Here is a 12,239-nt window from a genome sequence, read left to right as displayed (position 1 = left end):
GCATCTTGTTATTGTCGGTTACCAGGTGTTCACCATATGAATGATTTTTATCTCTATGTATGGGATGTGTATTGAAATATGAAATCTTGTGGTCTATTGTTACGATTTGATATATATAGGTTAAACCTATAACTCACCAACATTTTTGTTGACGTTTAAAGCATGTTTATTCTCAGGTGAATATTAAGAGCTTCCGCTGTTGCATACTAAAATAAGGACAAGATTTGGAGTCCATGTTTGTATGATATTGTGTAAAAACTGCATTCAAGAAACTGATTTCGATGTAACATATTTGTATTGTAAACCATTATGTAATGGTCGTGTGTAAACAGGATATTTTAGATTATCATTATTTGATAATCTACGTAAAGCTTTTTAAACCTTTATTTATGAAATAAAGGTTATGGTTTGTTTTAAAATGAATGCAGTCTTTGAAAAACGTCTCATATAGAGGTCAAAACCTCGCAACGAAATCAATTAATATGGAACGTTTTTAATCAATAAGAACGGGACATTTCACCAGGTATCATCAAATGCGGGTGAAAGAAGATGATATTCCAAAGACTGCTTTCAGAACACGTTACGGTCATTACGAGTTTATGGTCATGCCGTTTGGTTTAACTAATGCACCAGCTGTGTTCATGGACCTTATGAACCGAGTGTGTGGACCATACCTTGACAAGTTTGTCATTGTTTTCATTGATGACATACTTATTTACTCAAAGAATGACCAAGAACACGGTGAACATTTGAGAAAGGTGTTAGAAGTATTGAGGAAGGAAGAATTGTACGCTAAGTTTTCAAAGTGTGCATTTTGGTTGGAAGAAGTTCAATTCCTCGGTCACATAGTGAACAAAGAAGGTATTAAGGTGGATCCGGCAAAGATAGAAACTGTTGAAAAGTGGGAAACCCCGAAAACTCCGAAACACATACGCCAGTTTTTAGGACTAGCTGGTTACTACAGAAGGTTCATCCAAGACTTTTCCAGAATAGCAAAACCCTTGACTGCATTAACGCATAAAGGGAAGAAATTTGAATGGAAGGATGAACAAGAGAAAGCGTTTCAGTTATTGAAGAAAAAGCTAACTACGGCACCTATATTGTCATTGCCTGAAGGGAATGATGATTTTGTGATTTATTGTGACGCATCAAAGCAAGGTCTCGGTTGTGTATTAATGCAACGAACGAAGGTGATTGCTTATGCGTCTAGACAATTGAAGATTCACGAGCAAAACTATACGACGCATGATTTGGAATTAGGCGCGGTTGTTTTTGCATTAAAGACTTGGAGGCACTACTTATATGGGGTCAAAAGTATTATATATACCGACCACAAAAGTCTTCAACACATATTTAATCAGAAACAACTGAATATGAGGCAGCGTAGGTGGATTGAATTGTTGAATGATTACGACTTTGAGATTCGTTACCACCCGGAGAAGGCAAATGTGGTAGCCGATGCCTTGAGCAGGAAGGACAGAGAACCCATTCGAGTAAAATCTATGAATATAATGATTCATAATAACCTTACTACTCAAATAAAGGAGGCGCAACAAGGAGTTTTAAAAGAGAGAAATTTAAAGGATGAAATACCCAAAGGATCGGAGAAGCATCTTAATATTCGGGAAGACGAAACCCGGTATAGGGCTGAAAGGATTTGGGTACCAAAATTTGGAGATATGAGAGAAATGGTACTTAGAGAAGCTCATAAAACCAGATACTCAATACATCCTGGAACGGGAAAGATGTACAAGGATCTCAAGAAACATTTTTGGGGGCCGGGTATGAAAGCTGATGTTGCTAAATACGTAGGAGAATGTTTGACGTGTTCTAAGGCCAAAGCTGAGCATCAGAAACCATCAGGTCTACTTCAACAACCCGAAATCCCGGAATGGAAATGGGAAAACATTACCATGGATTTCATCACTAAATTGCCAAGGACTGCAAGTGGTTTTGATACTATTTGGGTAATAGTTGATCGTCTCACCAAATCAGCACACTTCCTGCCAATAAGAGAAGATGACAAGATGGAGAAGTTAGCACGACTGTATTTGAAGGAAGTCGTCTCCAGACATGGAATACCAATCTCTATTATCTCTGATAGGGATGGCAGATTTATTTCAAGATTCTGGCAGACATTACAGCAAGCATTAAGAACTCGTCTAGACATGAGTACTGCCTATCATCCACAAACTAATGGGCAGAGCGAAAGGACGATACAAACGCTTGAAGACATGCTATGAGCATGTGTTATTGATTTCGGAAACAGTTGGGATCGACATCTACCGTTAGCAGAATTTTCCTACAACAACAGCTACCATTCAAGCATTGAGATGGCGCCGTTTGAAGCACTTTATGGTAGAAAGTGCAGGTCTCCGATTTGTTGGAGCGAAGTGGGGGATAGACAGATTACGGGTCCGGAGATAATACAAGAAACTACCGAGAAGATCATCCAAATTCAACAACGGTTGAAAACCGCCCATAGTCGACAAAAGAGCTACGCTGATATTAAAAGAAAAGATATAGAATTTGAAATTGGAGAGATGGTCATGCTTAAAGTTGCACCTTGGAAAGGCGTTGTTCGATTTGGTAAACGAGGGAAATTAAATCCAAGGTATATTGGACCATTCAAGATTATTGATCGTGTCGGACCAGTAGCTTACCTACTTGAGTTACCTCAACAACTCGCGGCTGTACATAACACTTTTCACGTCTCGAATTTGAAGAAATGTTTTGCTAAAGAAGATCTCACTATTCCGTTAGATGAAATCCAAATCAATGAAAAACTTCAATTCATCGAAGAACCTGTCGAAATAATGGATCGTGAGGTTAAAAGACTTAAGCAAAACAAGATACCAATTGTTAAGGTTCGATGGAATGCTCGTAGAGGACCCGAGTTCACCTAGGAGCGTGAAGATCAGATGAAGAAGAAATACCCGCATCTATTTCCAGAAGATTCGTCAACACCTTCAACAGCTTAAAATTTCGGGACGAAATTTATTTAACTGGTAGGTATTGTAGTGACCCGAACTTTTCCATGTTTATATATATTAATTGAGATTGATATTTACATGATTAAATGTTTCCAACATGTTAAGCAATCAAACTTTTTAAGACTTGATTAATTGAAATAGGTTTCATATAGACAATTGACCACCCAAGTTGACCGGTGATTCACGAACGTTAAAACTTGTAAAAACTATATGATGACATATATATGGATATATATATATATATATATATATATATATATATATAGTTAACATGATATTATGATAAGTAAACATATCATTAAGTATATTAACAATGAACTACATATGTAAAAACAAGACTACTAACTTAATGATTTTTAAACGAGACATATATGTAACGATTATCGTTGTAAAGACATTTAATGTATATATATATCATATTAAGAGATATTCATACATGATAATATCATGATAATATAATAATTTAAAATATCATTTGATATTATAAACATTGGGTTAACAACATTTAACAAGATCGTTAACCTAAAGGTCTCAAAACAACACTTACATGTAACGACTAACGATGACTTAACGACTCAGTTAAAATGTATATACATGTAGTGTTTTAATATGTATTTATACACTTTTTAAAGACTTCCATACACTTATCAAAATACTTCTACTTAACAAAAATGCTTACAATTACATCCTCGTTCAGTTTCATTAACAATTCTACTCGTATGCACCCGTATTCGTACTCGTACAATACACAGCTCTTAGATGTATGTACTATTGGTATATACACTCCAATGATCAGATCTTAGCAGCCCATGTGAGTCACCTAACACATGTGGGAACCATCATTTGGCAACTAGCATGAAATATCTCATAAAATTACAAAAATATGAGTAATCATTCATGACTTATTTACATGAAAACAAAATTACATATCCTTTATATCTAATCCATACACCAATGACCAAAAACACCTACAAACACTTTCATTCTTCAATTTTCTTCATCTAATTGATCTCTCTCAAGTTCTATCTTCAAGTTCTAAGTGTTCTTCATAAATTCTACAAGTTCTAGTTACATAAAATCAAGAATACTTTCAAGTTTGCTAGCTCACTTCCAATCTTGTAAGGTGATCATCCAACCTCAAGAAATCTTTGTTTCTTATAGTAGGTTATAATTCTAATACAAGGTAATAATCATATTCAAACTTTGGTTCAATTTCTATAACTATAACAATCTTATTTCAAGTGATGATCTTACTTGAACTTGTTTTCGTGTCATGATTCTGCTTCAAGAACTTCGAGCCATCCAAGGATCCGTTGAAGCTAGATCCATTTTTCTCTTTTCCAGTAGGTTTATCCAAGGAACTTAAGGTAGTAATGATGTTCATAACATCATTCGATTCATACATATAAAGCTATCTTATTCGAAGGTTTAAATTTGTAATCACTAGAACATAGTTTAGTTAATTCTAAACTTGTTCGCAAACAAAAGTTAATCCTTCTAACTTGACTTTTAAAATCAACTAAACACATGTTCTATATCTATATGATATGCTAACTTAATGATTTAAAACCAGGAAACACAAAAAACACTGTAAAACTGAATTTACGCCGTCGTAGTAACACCGCGGGCTGTTTTGGGTTAGTTAATTTAAAACTATGATAAACTTTAATTTAAAAGTTGTTCTTCTGGGAAAATAATTTTTCTTACGAACATGAAACTATATCCAAAAATCATGGTTAAACTCAAAGTGTAAGTATGTTTTCTAAAATGGTCATCTAGACGTCGTTCTTTCGACTGAAATGACTACCTTTACAAAAATGACTTGTAACTTATATTTTCGACTATAAACCTATACTTTTTCTGTTTAGATTCATAAAATAGAGTTCAATATGAAACCATAGCAATTTGATTCGCTCAAAACGGATTTAAAATGAAGAAGTTATGGGTAAAACAAGATTGGATAATTTTTCTCATTTTAGCTACGTGAAAATTGGTAACAAATCTATTCCAACAATAACTTAATCAACTTGTATTGTATATTATGTAATCTTGAGATACCGTAGACACGTATACAATGTTTCGACCTATCATGTCGACACATCTATATATATTTCGGAACAACCATAGACACTCTATATGTGAATGTTGGAGTTAGCTATACAGGGTTGAGGTTGATTCCAAAATATATATAGTTTGAGTTGTGATCAATACTGAGATATGTATACACTGGGTCGTGGATTGATTCAAGATAATATATATCGATTTATTTCTGTACATCTAACTGTGGACAACTAGTTGTAGGTTACTAACGAGGACAGCTGACTTAATAAACTTAAAATATCAAAATGTATTAAAAGTGTTGTAAATATATTTTGAACATACTTTGATATATATGTACATATTTGTTATAGGTTCGTGAATCGACCAGTGGCCAAGTCTTACTTCCCGACGAAGTAAAAATCTGTGAAAGTGAGTTATAGTCCCACTTTTAAAATCTAATATTTTTGGGATGAGAATACATGCAGGTTTTATAAATGATTTACAAAATAGACACAAGTACGTGAAACTACATTCTATGGTTGAATTATCGAAATTGAATATGCTCCTTTTTATTAAGTCTGGTAATCTAAGAATTAGGGAACATACACCCTAATTGACGCGAATCCTAAAGATAGATCTATCGGGCCCAACAAGCCCCATTCAAAGTACCGGATGCTTTAGTACTTCGAAATTTATATCATATACGATGGGTGTCCCGGAATGATGGGGATATTCTTATATATGCATCTTGTTAATGTCGATTACCAGGTTTTCACCATATGAATAATTTTTATCTCTATGTATGGGATGTATATTGAAATATGAAATCTTGTGGTCTATTATTATGATTTGATAATATATAGGTTAAACCTATAGCTCACCAACATTTTTGTTGACGTTTTAAGCATGTTTATTCTCAGGTGATTATTAAGAGCTTCCGCTGTCGCATACTTAAATAAGGACGAGATTTGGAGTCCATGCTTGTATGATATTGTGTAAAAACTGCATTCAAGAAACTTATTTTGTTGTAACATATTTGTATTGTAAACCATTATGTAATGGTCGTGTGTAAACAGGATATTTTAGATTATCATTATTTGATAATCTACATAAAGCTTTTTAAACCTTTATTGATGAAATAAAGGTTATGGTTTGTTTTAAAATGAATGCAGTCTTTGAAAAACGTCTCATATAGAGGTCAAAACCTCGCAACGAAATCAATTAATATGGAACGTTTTTAATCAATAAGAACGGGACATTTCATATTGTACGAGTATGTCGCAGTTCATTAGAACTGATATAATGTTGTAATTCCGGATCATTTGATCTTTATATATATATACTACTACTATTTTTGCCAAAAAATAAAAATAAAATAAAAATGCAATGGTTCTATTCTTTCACACTACTTATACCCGTTACATCAGCGCCACATCAGAACAAACTCTTTAACATTTCTTTCACATTCCTTTCACTAAACACTCACAATCATAAACTTCACCACCCCACTTTACCCATATTTAATTATTATTTAAAACTCTAAATATACATATAAAAAACTTTAAAATCGAAGTGGAGCCCACAAACTTGTTCGTTAGCAACGTTACAGGCATGACGCACGATCCCATTAACGATTTGCTTATGGTGGTTGTGATTGGTTGGCGGATGTTAACGGGGCCTTTCACACTTCGATAGCAAGTGGCCTTATGCATATATTAATAACTAGTGAAATGACCCGTGGAATCACGGGTTTGTTTAAACGAAATAGTTTAATGATATATTTTAGGTATTAAGTGAATTTAAACGCTAAAGTCATTTAGTTTAATGACCCGATAGATTCCGACTAAGAAACTTCTCGTTGTTTTTACAGACACATTGATGTACTTAACTTGGTCGGAATAAATGAACTACATATATTCTCTCACCATCATCTTCCAAGTTTCATCAAAATTACTATTTTTCTTGTCATAAAAGCCTACATAGAACCTTTTATTGAGACGTGTATTTCGCATACATATATAACGTAATTAATCTCATAAAGAAAACACATATTTGAATTTGAATAATAATATAATAATAATTAATAATTAGTAAGAGTGATTTTTTTCCCAATATACATGAAATAAATAAATAAGTAGATTTAATTTAATTGGTCATTTCAATATATACTAACAACCACCGTAAATCCGGTCGTTTTGGACCAAGACACAAATACAAACGACAAAAAAAAAAATAAATAGAAAAAATAACTTTTACCCCCCAAGTTTTAACATGATGCAACTTCACCCTCCAAAACAGGGGTACAAAATGTCAAATTCTTATTTTAATTAATAAACTCCACCCGGTTTTTCAGAGAGGCATATCTTCCCGCTCGGTGCGAGTTAAATTTTTTCGAGAACACCGTTCAACTCTAAAAAATCTCAAGAACCCAACGGGACTAACTACACGCGAAACGGACATCGTTAAAAAACGCTAAAAAACGGGCCCTATATTCTCGCTCTGTGCGAGTCAAATTTTTCCGAGACCACCGTTCAACTCGAAATAATTTTACGAACACAACGCGACTAACTATACGCGAAACGGACATCGTTAAAAAAGCTTTACATACATATACATACACGTCCAACAAACAACCCAACCTACTAGATATATTAGGTACCAAACAACGTATATCCAAATTCGACCGCGCGTCGAATATAACCGCAGCAACGCGTGGTCGAATTTTTTCTAGTTAATTAGATTAGTGACATCATTTTAAGGGCTTAGATTTTTTTTTTAATTTTTTCTTAACAAAGGAATTAGCTTAATAATGACATTATAATTATAGAATTTTAATAGAAACTATAGATATAGATATTAAGTACTGTTGCTAATTCATTACACCGTGCATACCCAAATGATTTTACATACAAAGTTGTTGATGATAAGTAACAAGTATATTATATTTTACCATTCAAATGTTTCAAGTATATTATATTTTACCATTCATAAGTTTCTTGCATAGTTTACTTTTATAAATTATGATGATTATCTTTATTCTCTGTTTGTTTTATGCTTCTGTTTGATTTAGTATCCGACCAAAAACATGTAAATATAGCATGTTACTCAGTGGCGGAACTTGAGCATCAATACTGGGAGGGCCGGAATACTTTGAACTTGAACACATTTCACTTTGACCAACTAAATCCGTTTTTAACCCTTTCACTGGTATTGAATGATTAATTAAACGGGTTTTGTATATAAGTATGTATTCAAATAGTTCTATATGTAAAGATAAATATATGATTAAATTTAAACATTATGACAAACATATAATGCAAATATAAAATATTTTAGATAGCGGACAAAAGTGTAAAGTTAAATTTGGCCACTATTACTTAAACTAAAATCGTAATTAATTAATGAAATAAGTCTAAACTGTAAGGGTATTTAACATCCAAAAAACTGTCAAATAAAATGTGTCCCAAGCCGAAATATCGCAAGTACCGCCTCGTTCTAGATCTTCCCATTTCAAATAAGATCCCGGGCTCGATCCGGTTTAGTATCAAGGTGATTAGTCAAGAACTATTTAAATATGCTAACTTAATATAGATTTTAAGGATTAATAGAATTAGAATGAAAAATTAACATATTAGTTACTTGATAAGGCTAAAAAGGAACATATATTTCATAGCAATATCCCTCCTAAATAATAGGTTTTCATATGTAATTGTATTATATTTTCATTGTAATTGTTTAAATAAATAAGTGCGAAGACAAAAGGCGAAAATGAAGATTTGAAGACACAAACGTCCAAAAAGCTCAAATGTACAAGATACAATTCAAGTGGTTCAAATTATTGATAAGAAACGTCTAAAAATTACAAGAGTACAAGTTTTGAAACGCAAAGTACAAGATATTAAATTATACGAAAGGACGTTCGAAAATCCGGAACCGGTACCCGAGCCAACTATCAACGCCCGACGCAATGGACCAAAAATTACAAGTCTACTATGCACAAGAATATAATATAATATATAAATAATTATATTAATTATTTATATTTTATATTTATATATTTATTATGTCGACAAGCTAGGAGCCAAAAGTTTGTGAGCTGGATTTTCAAACTCCACGACTCGCGGAGTTTGAAGGCCAAAAACTCCACGACTCGCGGAGCTGTCAGAAATCAAAACGCCTATAAAAGGTCACGAATTCTGCGAGTAAAAATAACATAATAATAATAATACTCCGTAGTATAATATAAATAAATATATATAATATATATATATATATATATATATATATATATATATATATATATATATATATATATATATATATATATATATATATATATATATATATATATATATATATATATATATATATATATATAATATATATATATATAGTATAGATTAGTGTTATATTAGATTAGTTTGGGTTATGTAAAAGTTATTTTTACGGGTTTTAAAGTCGGAGCTCTGTTCGTGTACCACTACGAGATAAATAATCAATGTAAGCTATGTTCTCCTTTTTAAATTAATGTCTCGTGCTTAAGTTATTATTATGCTTATTTGAGCCGAAGTAATCATGATGTTGTGCTAAAAATTAAAGACGGGGTAATTGGGCTTTGTACCATAATTGGGGTTTGGACAAAAGAACGACACTTGTGGAAATTAGACTATGGGCTATTAATGGGCTTTATATTTGTTTAACTAAATGATAGTTTGTTAATTTTAATATAAAGATTTACAATTGGACGTCCCTATAAATAACCATATACACTCGATCGGACACGATGGGCGGGGTATTTATATGTACGAATAATCGTTCATTTAACCGGACACGGGAATGGATTAATAGTCACTAGAATTATTAAAACAGGGGTGAAATTATGTACAAGGACACTTGGCATAATTGATAACAATGTATTAAAACCTTGGGTTACGCGCAGTCGATATCCTGGTGTAATTATTAAACAAAGTATTAAAATCTTGTTAAAGTTTAAGCCCCAATTAGTTGGAATATTTGACTTCGGACATAAGGATAATTTGACGAGGACACTCGCACTTTATATTTATGACTGATGGACCGTTATGGACAAAAACCAGATGGACTTATCAAATAATCCAGGACAAAGGACAATTAACCCAGGGTAATAAATAATTAAAACGTCAAACATCATGGTTACGGAAGCTTAAATAAGCATAATATATTTTATTTCATTTTTTCTCGTACTTTTATTTATTGTCATTTTAATTATTGTTATTTATTTTATATTATTAGTTAAATATTATCATTTACTTTACGCTTCGCTTAAAAAATAAAATCGACAAACCGGTCATTAAACGGTAAACCCCCTTTTATATATTATTAATATATATAATATATTTTGTACAAATATAATTGTTTAAAAATATAGTGTAAAATAAGCCAGCTCCCTGTGGAACGAACCGGACTTACTAAAAACTATACTACTCTACGATTAGGTACACTGCCTATAGTGTTGTAGCAAGGTTTAGGTATATCCCATTTGTAAATAAATAATTAAAACTTGTGTAATCTGTATCGCTTTTCGTATAAAAAATATATAGTATTTCACGTACACCTCGCACGACATCATTACTACAATTTAAACTATTAAAAGATAAGTCAAATATAAGTAAGGAAAGTAAACACTAAAAAATTTAAAATACTTCATGAAACACAAATGGATTCGGGTAAGAGTTTGGAGTGGAAGGGCCACATATATAAAAGCAAAAAAGTAGACTAAATTTTTACAATATTTACACTAGTAGCCTTAAATTCAAGGGGGGCTACTGCCCTCTTTTGTCTTCATAATCTTCCGCCCATGATGTTACTTTATGATTATTATCACTTTCATTGATAAAGCTAAATGAATGGGTGGTGTTACATTCCAAATGAAACCTGACAAATGTATATTTCAGATGGGTCCTGCAGAAAAAATAAAAACAAAGAACCTGCCAAATGGAAAGGGTCAAACCTAAAGGGTTAAAACAGAACTGTCCAAAAATAGCATCACGGTTGGGTACTTATATTCTCACAAAAGGCTTTAGGTTCAAACATCATTGACAGTGACAATTCTAGGATCAAAAGTCAATGGGGTCACAAAATTTTATTTGATAACTTTCTTGCACAAAATATTGAATTTGGCGGGTCAAATCGGGTCGGGTTGGGTCACGTTCAAAACACAAACATATCGCAAAATATAAGATTTGCGTATTTTTTACTATTGTCATTATAACAACCATCGTAAAATTGGATAATCCATTTCATGGCGTCTCACACTTAACCTACTTATTAGTCGGAGGTTCATTCGGAAGCAGTTTCTCTATCCATAGAACATTGAGAGAGAAACATAATCAAGAAAGTTACTTGTCCCCGATGGAAAAAATCCTGCTTCTGCCACTGCCCATACCCCACTTATGTGGGATTGCTATTGACTACAGTAATTTACAAGAAACATAATCAAGAAAGTTACTTGCTACAATGTTGTTGTAATTGTTTAATGAATGGTATGGTTGATCAATGTTACTCTCTCCGTCCCTAATTTTGTGGTTCAATATTTTATTTTGGGATGTTCCATATTAATTGTCTACTTCCATACATAGAAAATAATAAGAAGATAGTTCTATTATGCATTTAATGTATGTAGATAGAAATAGAAGAAGAAAATGTAATGGCAAAATTGAAAAGTAAATAAAAAGTATAACTTTTATGACATTTTCTTCAATTATATGTGTTTAATATATTCAATACTCATACTATAAAATTATAAGTAGGCTAATTTCAAATACTTTATTAATCCAAACTATCAAATTATAATCTCTAAAAATTTATGGGGTCCCATTATTATATTTAGTGGTGTCCTATAACGAATAAAATAAAATTTTGCAATAAATTTTGAAAAACTAGTGGTGTCACCGGACCCCGTTGCTTCCTTACTAAACTCGCCACTGATCATTGGAAACTTATTTTTGAGTAACTATTAAAACATTATCCGTTTACCTTATTTAAAGCGTGTTGACGAGCTACCTGACATATGCATCAAGCGCGTTTAACGCTTTTCGATCCTTACGGACCTTACCAACACATCAGATGCATCGTTGTCATTCAGGTGCCTCTTATACTAACAAATGAGATGAGATGAGATTCGACATTGAGCGAGTACAATGGGATCAGTAAGCATAAAAGTCATTA

The sequence above is a fragment of the Rutidosis leptorrhynchoides genome, chromosome 2 (assembly GCF_046630445.1).
Source record: "Rutidosis leptorrhynchoides isolate AG116_Rl617_1_P2 chromosome 2, CSIRO_AGI_Rlap_v1, whole genome shotgun sequence".
In the NCBI taxonomy this organism is placed as follows: domain Eukaryota; kingdom Viridiplantae; phylum Streptophyta; class Magnoliopsida; order Asterales; family Asteraceae; genus Rutidosis; species Rutidosis leptorrhynchoides.
This window is presented reverse-complemented; position numbering follows the sequence as displayed.